This window comes from Poecilia formosa, unplaced genomic scaffold (assembly GCF_000485575.1).
Source record: "Poecilia formosa unplaced genomic scaffold, Poecilia_formosa-5.1.2 Scaffold413, whole genome shotgun sequence".
NCBI lineage: Eukaryota > Metazoa > Chordata > Actinopteri > Cyprinodontiformes > Poeciliidae > Poecilia > Poecilia formosa.
The window spans coordinates 151,557-171,957 of NW_006800352.1; the positions used below are offsets into that span (position 1 = coordinate 151,557).

General features: G+C 39.8%; 1 long non-coding RNA gene across 1 annotated transcript; it reads right to left on the bottom strand.

Moving 5' to 3' along the window:
* Positions 1-759: 759 nt before the first annotated feature.
* On the bottom strand, positions 760-19,883 carry LOC107833615 (uncharacterized). Its single transcript, XR_001659380.1, has 3 exons — positions 19,643-19,883; positions 11,519-11,521; positions 760-771 (listed from the first exon to the last, which is right to left on the bottom strand). It is a non-coding gene; the product is annotated as an uncharacterized LOC107833615 (long non-coding RNA).
* Positions 19,884-20,401: the final 518 nt, after the last annotated feature.

Below are 20,401 nucleotides of genomic sequence, written 5' to 3' on the forward strand. Positions count from 1 at the left end.
CACAAAGGAAGTTATTAGCGTAGATGCAAATCAAATTACTAGCAGTGTAAACTGCTATTCCTCCCTGCACTTGGGCCTGTAATTACTCCCGCTTATAGGACTTTAATGAATGCTAATGACACACCACTGCAAGGCCATCAGCTAACTCTTGTGCGAGGTTGGGTGATTTTCACTTAAGTTATGAAAGCTTTCGTTTTTGTCCTGCCGGCTCCTGTGTGCGAGACTGCAGCGTACGAGAAAAAACAAACATTTTTTAGCACGTAAGACTTCACCTCCATTACGTCTCAACAGCAAATTGTTTCAAAATTAAAGGCCGTAATTGCATGCAATCAAGCATATCATATATAAAGCGCATTTTTGCATTTCAAAAGGGATTACACATTCAGCTACACAAAGACTCGCTTGTGGGAATGACAACGGTTGCATGTGCCTTGGAACCAGCGTCTGTCTTTGTTTCTTATTTCTCGTTTCATTTGGCTGATTTTGAATCAGATCCTCACAACTAAACAAAATGGTGTACATGTCTACCAAAATAAGTGCTCCTATTTTTAGTGTAATTACCAGCACCACAGGGGTATAGGAGACTCCAAAATAATTCAAAAATGTCTCCAGCTTAAACTAAAACAAGGGAATTCATCTCCAACTTAAGAAAAATTGTTAGTTGGTCACAAGTAATTGAATGAAGTTTATCAAACTAACTCTATGTACATTTGTTTACCTTGACAACTTAATAAACTTCATAAATTTGATTATTTGTGACCAATTAACATACTTTTTCAAAAGTTGGAGCTGCATTCTCTTTTTTAGTGTATAAACTCTAAAACCTCTTTGGACTAGAGACAATTTTTTCAGATCATTGAAAATTTTTTTGACTTTTTATCTTTGCGCTTTTAAAAACATGCGCACAAATCTAATAGTGCATAGAGAGTTATGCATTTAAAAAGGGAGTTACTGCAGAACATAAAGAGCTGCTGCATCAGGACAACTGGCAGAACAAATGGCCCAACCAGAAAGGTCAGGGGGAACAGAATTTTAAAACACAGAAAGCGACAAAAGGTGTTGGTGGCTCCCAGTTGCTGTGTTTAAAACCTGAAACAAGTACAAACAGAACAGGGAGGCCGTAAAAAAGGAAGTGTCCAGGTGGCCAAGGGAGATATCAAAGCCTCAGGACAGGGAACTCAAAAGCGACTTAACAACAGAAAATGCACAACAAAACAAATGGAAAACAAACAGAAGTCGACGTGTTTGAGGGAACTGTAAGAAACAAACTGCAGAAAATGGGATTTACATACAGAAAAGCCAAATTGGAATCGCTGTTTACACCAAAATGGACGGTGGAGCATTTCATAAAAGATGTACGACAAATTTCCATCCTCCTCTGTCAACGACTGCTGGAGAATTTTAGGACCTGATGAACAAAGAATATTGTTTTTTTTATGCATGACGTTTTATTTAACCTTTATTTTACCAGGAAAATCCAATTGAGATTAAAAATCCTGAGTCCTGACCAAGACTGGCAGCAACAAACACAAAGGTTACAGAACGTTAACGAGTCAACACTCCCAGAAAACCCAGAGAAGCCATTACAACGTGTTATTGTTGTTTTTTAGTTCCTGATACCATATACTTAATATGATAACAGATACGCATATAACTTACAGTATCTATACGTCTGTTCTTCCATTATCTTTATCCCTGTCTGGGATGAGTGTAAGACATTCCCAGTTTGCTTCCTGCTCAGAAAGGAAACACAGGCTGTTTTAGTCCAGCAGACTTGGTTCCATTGGGGGGGGGAAGTTTCCAACATTTGTTCCATTTTCTTCTGGCAAGGTTCACTTTCAAGCTTCACTGTGTCAAACAAACCGAATCGTTTGATAAACCTGTCCCGCCCCTCGCCTGTGGTGGCGCCGCACTCAGAACCAATGAAGGAAATGACACAAAAACTTCTGAAGAAGACATTGTGCGCAGAGTCCTTCTTCATGAAATGTTATCAAAGCTGGAGTGGCGTCAGATTTTAGCGGTTGTAGGATGTGGCAAAGAGCACAAGTAATTTCTCCCTCCAGTACTAAACACAGGTTTGTTTTGGTTATATTTACCCAGAATGCCCTGCGGTATAGCATTTAACCACCAGAGATCACTTCAACCAAACCAAGACATGGGTTTATAGGTGAACCAGAGTTTGCATTTTTGGTCTGATTACACATCAGACCTCCCAAAATGAAACAAACTTTCTAAGCAAATGAACTAAGACCTGTTGTTCCTCCAACAGGTTTTGATTCTATCCCCAGGTCTTCTGCCTGCAGGACTCAAACCACATAGTTGGTCATTTAATCCCTGGACACTTATCATGGGATGGACTCTTTGAAAACCTTGGTAATGGTTTTTCTGATGATTCTTAATTTTCTTCACATGGGGCTGATAGCAAACAGCACTACAAAACAAAGCTTTATTAAAATAAGACAACAGTTCAAAACAGGATTCATGCTAGAGATGAACAAATAGACATAAATTATTATTTCACTGCAAAATCACATGGAAAGTCTAGCCGCATCTCTAACAGTATAAAGAACTGTGTAAAAGTTTCTTTGTACTTTGCTTCCACAGAGTCAGATGTGACTTTTTGTCTCATGCAGTAAGTAGTTCTTTAGACTTTCTGTGCGTGATAAAAAAACTTTTGGCAGCTTTTCTTTTCAGTCCTTGTACCTGACCATGGCCGCATAATGTGCGACGTGTTTCTCAAAAAAACAAGAAGTGGAAGAATGGGACAAAAGGAGCCGAGTCAGCAGATATAAACAGTGGGACAAAGCCATGCCTTTAGGAGAGAGGAGAAAACTTCTACAGGGAGCTAGCACCTGAAAGATGCGTCATCCTTCAGTTCACTTTCTGCCTTGTGCAAAAGTTTCAGATTTTTATCACTTTCTGCTGCTAAACCACATAAAATCACCTGAGAAAGGGGAATAATGGTGGCTTTGGGACAGACAGAAGGTTGTATCTTTAAGTGTCTTAAAGATGCAACTCTAGATTCATGGCTAAGTTGTCTGTTATGTAATAATACAACACTGACTGTTCATACTTTTGGGTTAAAGCTGCATTATTTAACTTTTTAAAAAATATGTTTGTTTTTTTTTTTACATATTAAAACTGTCATTATGTCCTGACAGTATAATATGAGACAGATAGGATGTGAAAAAAATCTAGTTCTTCTGCTTTTTGCCAGAATACACAGCTTGGTCAGAAACAACCAATCAGAGCCGCCAGGGTCTTAACGCTGTCAATCAAGCTTCTGTATGTGCTTCTCACACCCTCCTCCTTGCTCTCTCTGCTACACGAAAACTAGTTTCTCACAACAGAGCCTGTTGTGAATGCTCAAGTTAGCTAGCATAGCCAGTGATGACAGCCAATAAACAGTTTTCCAGGAACTGTTGTTGTGATCTGTGTTTTCTGTGAATTTATTTTGAGGTTTTTCTGTGTATTAGCCTGTTCCCCTGTGAGTCTCTGTCTTCCCTGTTGATTGTTCCCAGCTGTGTCTCATTTCTTTGATTGCCCTCCCAGTGTATTCAGTCCCACCTGTTGTCTTTGTCTCTTGTCGGATCCTTGTCGTGTGTACATCTCTGTCTTCCCCGTTGCTCCCTGTTTGTATTCTGTTCTTTTGGACAGAATACAAACTGTCCAAAAGAACAGAATAAGAACAGAAGGTGATGATGATGGGTCTGCCTGTGTCTTCCCTCACCTCACCAAACCCACCATCATGACAACTGTAAGTTGCATCTTCGCCATTATTCCATTTAGCAGCAAAGTACATGAGCATGGTGGACAGCATTAAGCCCCTCCTCCATGGCTCTGATTGGTTGATTCTGATGGTGAGCGGTGCATTGATTTTTTTTTTCAGATAAGGTGACAAATGAATATAAAATCATAGATTGATTATCATTGGCTAGAGGATCTGTTTTGTCCTAATTTAATATATTTTCTTATATTTTCTGGTGTGCAAACTTTTCAGTTTATATTTTGTTTACTTGCCGCTTATTTTCTTGCTTTCTACTGGAAATGTTAATACAAAACGGGAAAAACTGTCATATTGAACAAAACTAAAACACATTTTCACAGAGACAGTAAAGCATTAGACTCCAAAATGAATACTGACCATCTGAGTTTGAGAAACCTGTAGCCTATAATAGTACCGTGCTGCCGTGGCAACGGCGTACTTATCGATGTAGTATTATACATGTCAAATGAAAGAGAAGTGAAGGCAGTAAAACCGAATGCAGACAACAAAATCACTGTCCTGGAGGGAAACTTTCTAATCTTTGATGTGGTTCTTCAATCAGTCATAAAACTCTTTTCAGTCCTTTCAAGTAATTAATTTCCTTGAGTTACACAATACACACAGAAAACATTTTTCCTTCTTGTTCCACCTTCATTATTATTATTATTATTTATGTTTTTTGCATCGCATGCAAGTACAATTCTTGATGTTTCACATGACACGTTATTTATCGTCCCAACCGAGACATCACAGGGAACACCAGGGCTGAGAAAACACCTCCTGTTCCCGCTCTCTTTAGAAGACCTGTCGCCCGTGGCGAGGGAAAGTCCAGATATGTCCTGACAGGATCCACTGGGAAGGGATACTGGAGATTGTTGGGAACATAAAAGAGATCAGCAGCGCGTCAGGAGGAGAGACTTCAACAAATAGCAGCTCAAGATCAACTGTTTAGCCAAATTATATCATTGGTTAACCATGGGGGAGTGGCTGAAGTATGCTGACTTAGAAAAATATAAGACTGCAAAAACAAAAAATAATACGCTCCAAAAATATTCAGAAAATGTTTATGGGAAGAGATGGAAGATGTGAGCTCAGGTCAACTGTGTCAAAATAAGACTGAAATAATAAAACATCATTGTTGAATGTAAGAAGAAAAAAAAAGAAAACCACTGACCATCATTGGTGATACAATCAAACAGTCATATTGAACAAAACTAAAACACATTTTCACAGAGACAGTAAAGCATTAGATATAAATACCTTTACCAATATGTTTTTGACTGGTAAACAACACTGTGATAATTTGGTTCTAGATAATCCTGATCATTGGCACATCATACAAGAATGTGGCAATTAATGAAAAAAATATCTAGGGCTAATATTAGAGGGGTAATGTTATGTCAAATCAATATGTTCTTGGGTTTTACATCATAAACATGCCTGGAGTGTTACCTTGATTCTTTCATGCATGTTTGAGAAATCCTTTAATCTATATGGCAACCATTCAGCTGTGCGAAACGCCTGGATGGACCTAGCTCCACCTTCAGGGAGCTGCAATTTCCAAGTTTCAGAGCTTCCACCTCACAGAGCCCCTCTACTCCCCCACTCAGCTCCTGCAGACTAACCAGCAGCAATTAGCAAACACCTGGTGGACCTGCACATCTGCTGAGCTCATTATATGAGCAGCTTCTCAGTGCAACNGCGGAGGAAGAAGTCTGGAATGTCGGTGCAAACAGAAGGAAGAGATTTTTGAAGTGAGATCGCGCGCTTTTGCTCAGATTGAGTTTTAATAAATTTACTATTTAATGGGACAAAAGCCGCATGCAGAAGCAATTTCAAAGCGCTTCCATTTCAGAGGTCGGCCTCATCTCAGCTGCGCTCGGCGGCAATTGCGCCGCGAGCGCACAAGCGACGCTTAACCACAATTAACCCGGAGGGTCCGCCACGCACACCGACGCCATTCAATCTCACTTTGATATCGCCAACAAGTCAGAAGTTGGGAGATTGTCTTGCCCCCCACTCTCATCAGGCATCAATAATTGATTGAGGCCTCTGGGACGCATTGGGTATTGTGTCGTTCAGGTGATCAGGATATGGACACCTCGGGTGGGAGGAGAGGGCGCCCAACTGGTGCTGCGCTTGACCCAACCAATCCTCTATTATTTATTACAGCAAAAAGGATCCTGGTGGCTGGGTTAAGGAGGTCAGTCCACATTTAGTGCTTCCTCAACCGACGTCCCTACGGTTTAGATTGAGCATTTCGCGCTACACTGCCTCTGATTTGATATTAATAACAATCTTCTTTTTTTACCACTCTCTTCATTGAGATTAGCACCTTTTTTCTCCCTCTACCTTCTTTTGGGTCTAAAACAGGCGTATTATTATCCTCTCAAATGACAAAAGCTGAGGTGTTGTCGAGACAACCGAGGTCATCCAGAAAAATCGCTTTGAAAAATATTCATACCTCTCAAACTTTTTCACATTTTTTTCCAATGAAGACCACAAACCTCAGTGTATTAAATAAATTTCTTTTATGCCATCAGCCAAGATAAAGAAATGCATAATTGCAAAGTGAAGTATTCATTTGCATATAGTCGTGGGGGTTGATTAGGATCAACCCCCACGACAAGGATTTTTGTGCGTTGTTTTTTGCAAAATAGTTTAACTTCAGTCAGAAATGATGGGAAGCATTTCGGAACAATGATTTTGAAACTTGTTACAGAGACGTTACACACAGCTGGACTGTGTGTAACGTCAGTCCAGCTGTGTTACACGCAACGCAACCAGGTACCTTCTTAAGGTACCTGGTTGCATTGAATCTTATTTTGACATGAAGAGATTTAAAATGGGCTGACTCCAAATGTACCCCACTCTTTCAAATTTTTACTCGTATAAAGCGTCAACATTTAACATGTTCTTTTCACTTCAGAATTAGATACTACTTCAGGTTTATTCTACCCCCAAAAAAATTCCAATAAAATACATCAAGGGTTGCTTAATTAGTATTAGTTTACTCAAAGCAGGCACAATGAGCAAAAAAAAACAAAAAAACAAACATGAATAAAAGATACTTTGCACCAGATTTAGCTCAAGCTAGTTTCTGTCTGCACTCCCTGAGCATAATAAAACAGTCTAATGTTATAAAACATACATTGAAAGTTCCGATACAGCCTACAATCACTGTACAACATCATAAAATCAAAATATAAATATATTTTTCAATGCTGACACTGTTGGTCTTCATGATGCCGTTGCAATGATGTAGTTGTAATGACTAAAGTGAATATGTTCAACCTTACCATGACACGCTATCAACTTTTTGATTCCTAAATGTGCATGTGCATAAGTCAGAGGTTATCGTTAGCATTCAGTTAACTTAAGACAGACAAATAATCTCTTCCTAAATTGCTGAATGAAAATGGGGTAAAAGCAGCTTTTAGCTAACAGTTTATTATGCTAGTAGCACCGCTGGCCAGAGGTTGGACCTGCGCCGTGGGGCAAAAGCTTCTACCACAACATATCGGTCTACGGTGTCACCCCTCCATTGTTCTGGGCTGACACTAGCAACCCGCTCAGACATGAACAAGGTCAAAGTTCCAACCCCAAACACTTACACGCTTGCTAACAAATCACATCTAAACATGACCCTGGGCCCCGGGGCTCCAACAATGAGGCCATACAACACGGTTCCCTGAACCCATTGTGCCTGAGTGTGGCGATAATTCCACATGAAAAAGTTGGACCTGGGAAATAATGACATGAAGTCATCAATCAAAGGCTAACAAAGCCGAGGCCAAAGCACTCGGAGGAAATCTGGGAGAACAAACCTTTAAGTCTCTTATCAGCTGATGAAGGAAATTACACGGCTGCAACCCTGAAACATTTAATTAGCAATTTATGTACAATCGTGCTGTATCACATCTCTTCCACCACTTCTCTGCCGTCGCTCTCAATGCCTGCAGCGATTTACTGTTGCTGAACACTTCTCTCAGCTCTTTTGTTTCTGTTGGTATCTGCCTTCTGCCGCTGTCTCATTGTCAACTCCAACCAAAAGTTCCTCTGTCAGATATCCTTATTCCAGAGTACAACAGAACTCATAACAACTACAACAACTGAGGGCACCCAGCAAATTAACCTCAACGACGTAACAGATTTGGGAGATTTTCCAAAGGGAAGATCCCATCTTCACAGCACAGCTTCCCCCCACTCCTCCCAGTGATCACAATCGGAGTTGTGTGTTCATTGCGGCTGAGCGTGCACGCGAGTGCGCGGCTGCTAAATTTGTCTTGCCGGGTCACCTTGAGCGTCGCGGCGCACATGGCATGAGGGTCCCGTCGCTCTCTCCGGCGTGCTTCGCTGAGTACTTCCTCAAGCGCGACACTCCCACTCCAGCAGGGATTTCCACACACCAACACTCGAATCTCCCTTTTGGACCCCATTGCTAACCATTAGTGGTGGATTAGGAGAGCTGGTAAACGGAGGAGGAACAGCCCTGGGGGTCCGGCTATCAGGTGGCTCTAATAACTGATTTCCTCACATGACCATCCGGGGTTGGAGACTAGATAAGTTGTGGATTTAAACTTGCTCATATCTGCCTCAATTTCAACAAAATGTTGGATGAAATGTAGCAAAGAACAGATTGTGGCTTTCATGTTTTCCAAAGAAAAGTCTTTACCTCCCATAGTGAGAGTGAACTGGTTTACTCTTTTATAAAGTGATTGGCCGTACACTCCTAACAATACAGTGACATTAAGACGTGCAGAGTGACAAGACAGCGTAGGTGGCAGTTGATGATTATGATGTTGATTCCAACAGGTTTCCCCAAAGTACGATACAAAAACTAAGACAAACAAAAGACAAGGAACCATGACATAAAATGTGTTTTTAAAAGAGACTTAAAAACAGGATGCAAACACGCCAGTCTAATATTTAAAGGTAACGCACGCCAACATATTTGAGCAACAACTGAAAACGTTTGATGTCCTCTAAGTTTCTGCCTGGTTTGTAGGAGTTTATGGTTTAATGAGTTTCATTGAATGAGTGAATACCTCACAGGGTGTTCTGAAAACAGACTTCTTCTTACCGCGTCTGAGTTTACCGTTGTGTCCCTGCCTAAATCACTGCAGTGCTTTGCCTATTGGCGGGGGTCAGAGGGCACAGTGGTGCCGGCTGAGGGGCAACTTCGCTTCTGTCAGACTGCCAGACGGCAGATGTGGTTACAAAGTAGCTTAAGGCTATCCCTGAGTGAATGGATGAAATGCTCTTTTAATCATTTGTGTATAATTAAGTCTGTCAAACATGCAGTGTTATAAAACTTCTTAACGAAGAGGTTGCTAGAAAGTACAAATGCTGAAATATTTATTATTTGCTTATTTAGAAAAAACGTTTGATATACATAAAGCAAGTCCACCGTGGCGAAGGTAGTGAAATAGTTTATACTCCACTAATGTTGAACGAAAAGCAATTTTGGAATTGCAGTGTTTCCAGTAACTGAGAAACACATTAAAATCACATGTGATTAAATCTGTTCAGGTGATAAGATGTTAAAAAAAAAACATTCCATCATCCTCCAACTACTTCCTGTTGTCTTCTTTGTCTTTTCCCACCAGAGTAAAAAATTGGAATAAATTCTGCCAATAAAGACTGCTAAATAGGGACTTTGGTCGATATCCGATATATTAAATATATTATATATATATTAAAACTCATCTGGCCAATAACCGATACCAATACTGATTTTTATCCAAAGCCTGTAGAGTTAACTACTGATGAGACTTTTTTTCTCTCCATGATGAACCGCTCTCTCAACTTTCCTTTAGGCCTCTGTGAACTCATCGTAGTGTTTGTAACAGTGGTTCTTGAAATGGTTAGTTAGGTTCAAAGTGTTGTAGGACTTTGCTGTCGTTCCTTCTCGCATCACTGATGCTCAGCAGTCATTGGAAATAGCAGTTCTGCTATCAGTTTCTGACACTTTAAAAAAACTTCCACACCACTGACATTTTCATGTCATGACGTTGTGCTGTGCTGCAGGTTTGCCTTTTATATTGGTGAATGATTCTGACAGAATGGCCAATTCTGATACAAAATTTTACAGCTAATATCGTCCGATACCATGCCTATAATTTTGTGGATCCTTACTGCTACTGCTACTTTTTTATTGCTTAAGTCTATCTGCCTATGTAAAACAAATTAATTTAAATATTAATTGACTTCACTGTTTTAGTCAAACTAATCAAGTCTTTTTGAATTTACATTTTAGGATTTGAACATTTTAGCTTCCATTTTTACTACAATAATTATGTTTTTCACTTAGCAAATAGAACTTTAGGAATGCTTTGATCTTTACTTTGGTTTCTGACCAATTTATGTGCAATATTTTCAGATCTCTTTCTGTTGCCACACAACTTTTTTGAGATTTGAAACATGTTGCTGTTCCAGCATGACTCCATCGTACTGTTAGCAATGCTACACAAACACTGTAAAATTTAAAAGGAAACAAAAAAAAGCTGTAAAGTTAAGTGGCAATGTCTTTCTCTGACAAGAGGGTAAACATGTTTTAAGATAAAAAACGAGTTAGATATGCTTCGGATTTTGGCTCAAAAATCGAGGTTAGAGAGCAAAGCTGTCACTCAAGCGTCTTCCAGAGGCTGCCACATTGTGACGGCATCAGGAGCCCGCGGGCCCCGAAACCAAGGACCACTGAGGTGTAACCGAGTGAATCCGAACGTTAGCCTCCATTTGTCAGGAAGACAAAGGCCTGAATTTCACACCGAGGTCACAGTTGCATGGAGAAGAAAGCCGGACCCCGCCAGGTAAATAGGATGTCATTGTGCCACGACAAAGGCATAGTCTTAACCCTGTGACCTCATCAGCTTCTGGGGAACGCTCCTCTATTCACAGGCAGCCATCAGAAGAGGGAGCCTTGCTCCTTTCACAGGTATTAGTCTCCTCAGGCCAGACTGCTGCACTTACAGGACACAAGCACTGCAACCTGTGAGAACAGCAGCTTTTCACTTAACGGGTTAATGGGACACAAGGAGACATGTTGGAGGGGAGAAAATATTTTAGCTTTTAGCTTGTTGTACATCTTAGATTTTGAGCCACACTTTAAAAAAAAAACACAAGTAATAGGAGTGGCTCCCTTTTTTTTTTAATTTTGTTTTGTTCCTTTGCTGTCCCACATTTTGAAATGAAGCATCACTTGTTCTCTGATCACGCTAATCGGAGCGCCTTAGCAGACGGGAAGCTTTGAAAGCAGCAGCAACTCAAGCTAAAAAGCCTTTTTTTTTTTTTTTTTGCTTCATACAGCCTGCAGCCAAATGGCACTTGTGTTCTGACACGGCACATAAACACACACAAAGGAAGTTATTAGCGTAGATGCAAATCAAATTACTAGCAGTGTAAACTGCTATTCCTCCCTGCACTTGGGCCTGTAATTACTCCCGCTTATAGGACTTTAATGAATGCTAATGACACACCACTGCAAGGCCATCAGCTAACTCTTGTGCGAGGTTGGGTGATTTTCACTTAAGTTATGAAAGCTTTCGTTTTTGTCCTGCCGGCTCCTGTGTGCGAGACTGCAGCGTACGAGAAAAAACAAACATTTTTTAGCACGTAAGACTTCACCTCCATTACGTCTCAACAGCAAATTGTTTCAAAATTAAAGGCCGTAATTGCATGCAATCAAGCATATCATATATAAAGCGCATTTTTGCATTTCAAAAGGGATTACACATTCAGCTACACAAAGACTCGCTTGTGGGAATGACAACGGTTGCATGTGCCTTGGAACCAGCGTCTGTCTTTGTTTCTTATTTCTCGTTTCATTTGGCTGATTTTGAATCAGATCCTCACAACTAAACAAAATGGTGTACATGTCTACCAAAATAAGTGCTCCTATTTTTAGTGTAATTACCAGCACCACAGGGGTATAGGAGACTCCAAAATAATTCAAAAATGTCTCCAGCTTAAACTAAAACAAGGGAATTCATCTCCAACTTAAGAAAAATTGTTAGTTGGTCACAAGTAATTGAATGAAGTTTATCAAACTAACTCTATGTACATTTGTTTACCTTGACAACTTAATAAACTTCATAAATTTGATTATTTGTGACCAATTAACATACTTTTTCAAAAGTTGGAGCTGCATTCTCTTTTTTAGTGTATAAACTCTAAAACCTCTTTGGACTAGAGACAATTTTTTCAGATCATTGAAAATTTTTTTGACTTTTTATCTTTGCGCTTTTAAAAACATGCGCACAAATCTAATAGTGCATAGAGAGTTATGCATTTAAAAAGGGAGTTACTGCAGAACATAAAGAGCTGCTGCATCAGGACAACTGGCAGAACAAATGGCCCAACCAGAAAGGTCAGGGGGAACAGAATTTTAAAACACAGAAAGCGACAAAAGGTGTTGGTGGCTCCCAGTTGCTGTGTTTAAAACCTGAAACAAGTACAAACAGAACAGGGAGGCCGTAAAAAAGGAAGTGTCCAGGTGGCCAAGGGAGATATCAAAGCCTCAGGACAGGGAACTCAAAAGCGACTTAACAACAGAAAATGCACAACAAAACAAATGGAAAACAAACAGAAGTCGACGTGTTTGAGGGAACTGTAAGAAACAAACTGCAGAAAATGGGATTTACATACAGAAAAGCCAAATTGGAATCGCTGTTTACACCAAAATGGACGGTGGAGCATTTCATAAAAGATGTACGACAAATTTCCATCCTCCTCTGTCAACGACTGCTGGAGAATTTTAGGACCTGATGAACAAAGAATATTGTTTTTTTTATGCATGACGTTTTATTTAACCTTTATTTTACCAGGAAAATCCAATTGAGATTAAAAATCCTGAGTCCTGACCAAGACTGGCAGCAACAAACACAAAGGTTACAGAACGTTAACGAGTCAACACTCCCAGAAAACCCAGAGAAGCCATTACAACGTGTTATTGTTGTTTTTTAGTTCCTGATACCATATACTTAATATGATAACAGATACGCATATAACTTACAGTATCTATACGTCTGTTCTTCCATTATCTTTATCCCTGTCTGGGATGAGTGTAAGACATTCCCAGTTTGCTTCCTGCTCAGAAAGGAAACACAGGCTGTTTTAGTCCAGCAGACTTGGTTCCATTGGGGGGGGGAAGTTTCCAACATTTGTTCCATTTTCTTCTGGCAAGGTTCACTTTCAAGCTTCACTGTGTCAAACAAACCGAATCGTTTGATAAACCTGTCCCGCCCCTCGCCTGTGGTGGCGCCGCACTCAGAACCAATGAAGGAAATGACACAAAAACTTCTGAAGAAGACATTGTGCGCAGAGTCCTTCTTCATGAAATGTTATCAAAGCTGGAGTGGCGTCAGATTTTAGCGGTTGTAGGATGTGGCAAAGAGCACAAGTAATTTCTCCCTCCAGTACTAAACACAGGTTTGTTTTGGTTATATTTACCCAGAATGCCCTGCGGTATAGCATTTAACCACCAGAGATCACTTCAACCAAACCAAGACATGGGTTTATAGGTGAACCAGAGTTTGCATTTTTGGTCTGATTACACATCAGACCTCCCAAAATGAAACAAACTTTCTAAGCAAATGAACTAAGACCTGTTGTTCCTCCAACAGGTTTTGATTCTATCCCCAGGTCTTCTGCCTGCAGGACTCAAACCACATAGTTGGTCATTTAATCCCTGGACACTTATCATGGGATGGACTCTTTGAAAACCTTGGTAATGGTTTTTCTGATGATTCTTAATTTTCTTCACATGGGGCTGATAGCAAACAGCACTACAAAACAAAGCTTTATTAAAATAAGACAACAGTTCAAAACAGGATTCATGCTAGAGATGAACAAATAGACATAAATTATTATTTCACTGCAAAATCACATGGAAAGTCTAGCCGCATCTCTAACAGTATAAAGAACTGTGTAAAAGTTTCTTTGTACTTTGCTTCCACAGAGTCAGATGTGACTTTTTGTCTCATGCAGTAAGTAGTTCTTTAGACTTTCTGTGCGTGATAAAAAAACTTTTGGCAGCTTTTCTTTTCAGTCCTTGTACCTGACCATGGCCGCATAATGTGCGACGTGTTTCTCAAAAAAACAAGAAGTGGAAGAATGGGACAAAAGGAGCCGAGTCAGCAGATATAAACAGTGGGACAAAGCCATGCCTTTAGGAGAGAGGAGAAAACTTCTACAGGGAGCTAGCACCTGAAAGATGCGTCATCCTTCAGTTCACTTTCTGCCTTGTGCAAAAGTTTCAGATTTTTATCACTTTCTGCTGCTAAACCACATAAAATCACCTGAGAAAGGGGAATAATGGTGGCTTTGGGACAGACAGAAGGTTGTATCTTTAAGTGTCTTAAAGATGCAACTCTAGATTCATGGCTAAGTTGTCTGTTATGTAATAATACAACACTGACTGTTCATACTTTTGGGTTAAAGCTGCATTATTTAACTTTTTAAAAAATATGTTTGTTTTTTTTTTTACATATTAAAACTGTCATTATGTCCTGACAGTATAATATGAGACAGATAGGATGTGAAAAAAATCTAGTTCTTCTGCTTTTTGCCAGAATACACAGCTTGGTCAGAAACAACCAATCAGAGCCGCCAGGGTCTTAACGCTGTCAATCAAGCTTCTGTATGTGCTTCTCACACCCTCCTCCTTGCTCTCTCTGCTACACGAAAACTAGTTTCTCACAACAGAGCCTGTTGTGAATGCTCAAGTTAGCTAGCATAGCCAGTGATGACAGCCAATAAACAGTTTTCCAGGAACTGTTGTTGTGATCTGTGTTTTCTGTGAATTTATTTTGAGGTTTTTCTGTGTATTAGCCTGTTCCCCTGTGAGTCTCTGTCTTCCCTGTTGATTGTTCCCAGCTGTGTCTCATTTCTTTGATTGCCCTCCCAGTGTATTCAGTCCCACCTGTTGTCTTTGTCTCTTGTCGGATCCTTGTCGTGTGTACATCTCTGTCTTCCCCGTTGCTCCCTGTTTGTATTCTGTTCTTTTGGACAGAATACAAACTGTCCAAAAGAACAGAATAAGAACAGAAGGTGATGATGATGGGTCTGCCTGTGTCTTCCCTCACCTCACCAAACCCACCATCATGACAACTGTAAGTTGCATCTTCGCCATTATTCCATTTAGCAGCAAAGTACATGAGCTTGGTGGACAGCATTAAGCCCCTCCTCCATGGCTCTGATTGGTTGATTCTGATGGTGAGCGGTGCATTGATTTTTTTTTTCAGATAAGGTGACAAATGAATATAAAATCATAGATTGATTATCATTGGCTAGAGGATCTGTTTTGTCCTAATTTAATATATGTTCTTATATTTTCTGGTGTGCAAACTTTTCAGTTTATATTTTGTTTACTTGCCACTTATTTTCTTGCTTTCTACTGGAAATGTTAATACAAAATGGGAAAAACTGTCATATTGAACAAAACTAAAACACATTTTCACAGAGACAGTAAAGCATTAGACTCCAAAATGAATACTGACCATCTGAGTTTGAGAAACCTGTAGCCTATAATAGTACCGTGCTGCCGTGGCAACGGCGTACTTATCGATGTAGTATTATACATGTCAAATGAAAGAGAAGTGAAGGCAGTAAAACCGAATGCAGACAACAAAATCACTGTCCTGGAGGGAAACTTTCTAATCTTTGATGTGGTTCTTCAATCAGTCATAAAACTCTTTTCAGTCCTTTCAAGTAATTAATTTCCTTGAGTTACACAATACACACAGAAAACATTTTTCCTTCTTGTTCCACCTTCATTATTATTATTATTTATGTTTTTTGCATCGCATGCAAGTACAATTCTTGATGTTTCACATGACACGTTATTTATCGTCCCAACCGAGACATCACAGGGAACACCAGGGCTGAGAAAACACCTCCTGTTCCCGCTCTCTTTAGAAGACCTGTCGCCCGTGGCGAGGGAAAGTCCAGATATGTCCTGACAGGATCCACTGGGAAGGGATACTGGAGATTGTTGGGAACATAAAAGAGATCAGCAGCGCGTCAGGAGGAGAGACTTCAACAAATAGCAGCTCAAGATCAACTGTTTCGCCAAGTTATATCATTGGTTAGCCATGGGGGAGTGGCTGAAGTATGCTGACTTAGAAAAATATAAGACTGCAAAAACAAAAAATAATACGCTCCAAAAATATTCAGAAAATGTTTATGGGAAGAGATGGAAGATGTGAGCTCAGGTCAACTGTGTCAAAATAAGACTGAAATAATAAAACATCATTGTTGAATGTAAGAAGAAAAAAAAAGAAAACCACTGACCATCATTGGTGATACAATCAAACAGTCATATTGAACAAAACTAAAACACATTTTCACAGAGACAGTAAAGCATTAGATATAAATACCTTTACCAATATGTTTTTGACTGGTAAACAACACTGCGATAATTTGGTTCTAGATAATCCTGATCATTGGCACATCATACAAGAATGTGGCAATTAATGAAAAAAATATCTAGGGCTAATATTAGAGGGGTAATGTTATGTCAAATCAATATGTTCTTGGGTTTTACATCATAAACATGCCTGGAGTGTTACCTTGATTCTTTCATGCATGTTTGAGAAATCCTTTAATCTATATGGCAACCATTCAGCTGTGCGAAACGCCTGGATGGACCTAGCTCCACCTTCAGGGAGCTGCAATTTCCAAGTTTCAGAGCTTCCACCTCACAGAGCCCCTCTACTCCCCCACTCAGCTCCTGCAGACTAACCAGCAGCAATTAGCAAACACCTGGTGGACCTGCACATCTGCTGAGCTCATTATATGAGCAGCTTCTCAGTGCAACACTGGTAAAAACATTGCTAAAGGGTAAATAGAGAAGCCAAGTTGTAATGACTTCCTGAAGGCGGAGTTTCATAAAGAGCAGGAGGTTTTAAAGAGACAGAGGCCCAATTTCAAGGTATGAAATTACAAAGTAAATTTTCTTTTAAGTCATATTTGATATACGTAGCCTTTTTATAACAACTGAACGTAACATACTTGGTCATACTGTAAAATGGCACTATGTGCCTGGAAAACACATAATACTGCCCCGTTAAGAGTTCTTTGAATCATAGTATTGGAATCCCAGTTTAAACCTGCTAGGTTTCTAGCAACTAGAAGTTTGTTCCCAAAGACACAAAACAAAATTTAATAAAATTTTCTCAAAGCTTTCATACCAGTCACCTGTAGATTGACGACAACATTTATAAAGCAAATTGATTCTGTACCTATTTCCATGCCTGTGGAGAACTAGCAGCCTGGTACTGAAACAATCTGTCAATGAAAAAAACTCAGATCTTCAAACAAATCCAGATCAGTTGCCATGTGGGCAACAAGAACAATAATCTTTTTGAAACAAAATAGATCTGAGTCAAACACTGAGAACAATGTTAAAATGATGAGTCAAACCACCTATCTAATCCTCTTTTTTTCTCTGAAAAATGAATCTTTTCTCTGTCTCTGTTAAAAAAGAAACTATATTTAACGTCTAAGAAGCTTAATGCAAAACGCCTTGAATCTTATTCGGTATTTATTTATTCCGCACGTTTTTATGTGTAAGTGGCAGATTGGATTTAAATCAGCAGAAAGATGTTGACATGCTGGTCTGATGACTTACATTCCAACCGGCTGCCACCTCTCTACGTTTAGATCAACCTAAAGACTCTAGGAACATTCTCACCTGTCGAACATTGGTGACATCACGTGTGTTTTCTGCTGATCCTCCACTCTGAAAACATTGCATGAGGTGATGACACTGGACCTGTCAAGAGCTGTGCTTTTCCAGCAGTTGCTGTTCGTCCACATTCCTTTTAACGGTAACACCCAGACCTGCAGAATGCTTTTCCTCTGTCAGACTGCAGTATACTCTGTGTTTTTAGCTGCCACTTAGTGTGTTCATTTATTAAACTGCAGTAAACAATTGACAAAAGACACGTACAACTTTTATTCTCACTGAAAAAGTCAGACCAAACTTCTTTTGCTTTAGTTCAGTTAAAAATTATTTCTATTTGCAAAATGTCACAACGGTGAAAGAAATAAGCTGTTTATTTATTTATTTGACAAAAGTTGCTGCTTTGTGGTGTGAAATGATTCGGGTCACAATGTTATCCTTAAAGGGCCAGCATTGTGTTTTCCAGGCACATGGTGTCATTTTATAGCACAATCAAGTAAATATGAAAGCAAATATGACGTAAAAGGAATCTGACTTTGTAATTTCACACCTTGAAATTTGAGCCTCTGTCTCTTCAAAAACTTCTGCTCTTTCTGAAACTCCGCCTTCAGGATGTGATCACAACATGGCTCCTCTATGAACCCTTTAACAATGTTTTTACCAGTGTTGCACTGAGAAGTAGCTCCTATAATGAGCTCAGCTGATGTGCAGTTTTACCAGGTGTTTGCTAATTGCAGGTGGCTAGTCTGAAGGAACTGACTGGGGGACAGCTGGTCTGTGAGGTGGAAGCTTAAAGACTGCAGCTCAGAGGAGGAGCTGCATCTTGAAGGAGGAGCTAGGTCCACCCAGGCATTTTGTACAGCTGAATGGTTGCCATGGGAGATTAAAGGATTTCTCAAACATGCATGAAAACATCAAAGTGTGCCTCTTCAAAATAAAAAAGACAACTGGAATTTGTTTGAATTTGAAATGGTGAAACCCAACATCGGCTGTGACTCATTCTGGTCTAATATACTAAAATAACTTAAAGGTAATGTTACAAATCTTTAAAAAAAACAACAACAGTGAGGGTTTATTTGGACTGTGAAAGTGTTGAGGACTTCTGAAGAGGCAGTGGCGTGGCCAGCACCAGCCTGTAGCAGGGTGCTGTACAAGCCTCTTTTGTCTCTGTGGAAAATGTCAAGGTGTAATTGATATTTCTCCCCGGGTCCTTTATCTTTGTAGCATGTTTCAGGTTCTCTGATCTGGGTTTACGCTGACCTTTACCAGTGCACTCTTTTTTTCTGGCTTTTTTCTGAGGGGGGCTCACACTGAAAATAGCTCAATAGGATTTCAATAGGGTGTCTTTCATTTGAGACAATCTTCTCTTCCTTCCCCCAGCAGCAGCCCTCTTTGGCGGCAGCCATTCAAGCTGAGACCCAACTTTTTCAGGATGTTGTTTGATCCGAGATTTACTGCGGATTCTTTGTCTGCTGCGCTACAAAATGTATCCCTCGACAGAGGCAACATGGGCGTGTTCCTGCTGCTTTCTCTGACCACTCATCTGCATTTTACCTCACTTTAGAATTCATGCTCCTTCTGGATAATATGTCCAGTGTCATATTATCACACTGGACAACAGCCAAAGAAATTGTTTGGGGTTTTTCAACAGTTTTAGGGTCATTTTGAAGCACTAAATCCAAAAATCACATTGGCTTTGCTCCATCAGGTCAACTTTCTGAACTATGGATGCAACATGAGCAGGGTTTCCCCCAGTGTATTATGAGCCTGGTGGGCCACCAGGCTTTGCTTGTGCCCCCACCAGGCTAAACATTACTTATTTATTTAAGTCTTTTTAAAATGTTTGCATGTTTTTAAGACTTTATAGTTGGTGTTTAGATATTAATCTTCCAATTTTCCAATAACAAATAATTATCAAGTGATATTTTCAAATTTCCTGTCAACTTTAAAGATTTTTTAACTAAGAAAAAAAGACAGATTGCTGGATGAATGACTGGCCCTATCGCCCAACCGCCAGGCTTAGCAGGTTTTCAGGGGAAAACCTTGATGAGCATCATAACTCATGACTTGTTCTCACATCTGGATCGGTTTCCTGAGATTCTGGGATGAAGGAATGATGAGCAGGAGGAAAAATTCCATCAGGACAGAAAAGAGATGGAGAATTTTGCAAAATGAAGATGTGATGTTCGTACTTCCCCTTATCAGTGTTTATTATTCAATTTACAGAAATCCAAGTTTGTGACATTTCATTAATACAATCTGTTAGAAAGCAATTTTTTCTCCTACAACTTTTTTTGGATGAGAAATATTAAATAATCTGATAATGTCAAAAATGTCATCAGTTTAGTCAGAAGATCGGATTCCTCTAAATCAAATTAGGATAAAAGCCTGACCTGAACGAAAAAAATGGATGTCATTTTTGGATTCAGTGGCGCAAAAATAATCCTAATTCAGTTCAAAAAGCATAGACAACTTCCAAAAAATATTATTTTTGTAACACAGTGCTATCTTTGTACTTTAAGGCAGGAAGCTGCAAAATGAAACGTTACTCAGTTCATAAGTAAACACAAGCAGCAGCTTCCAGCAGCAGTGTTGCTGCTGTAGAGCCAGTTTTCCTCATCACACACGGAGCTCCAGACTCAGCAGTGGATGTATTAGCAGGACAGCTTTCACGGCTAACAAGCTTTTTTCTTTTTAAACTGTATTCGAATCTCTGTGTCTTTGCCGTTTATGTTCACTCGTTCACGGCTTTCATTCGGATTTTTGTTACACTGGTTTTAATCCCGAGTTTAACCGCCGCCGTACTCCGTGTGTTCCTCACTTATCTGTTTCAGGATTCATGGCAGTCTTTCGCTGCATTCTGACAACCCCGATTTGTTCAGCTTTATTTAAAGGAGGCGACTTGTTTACTGTTGCCCCGAGCTCGGAGAAGGAAAATGTTTCACTTCCGT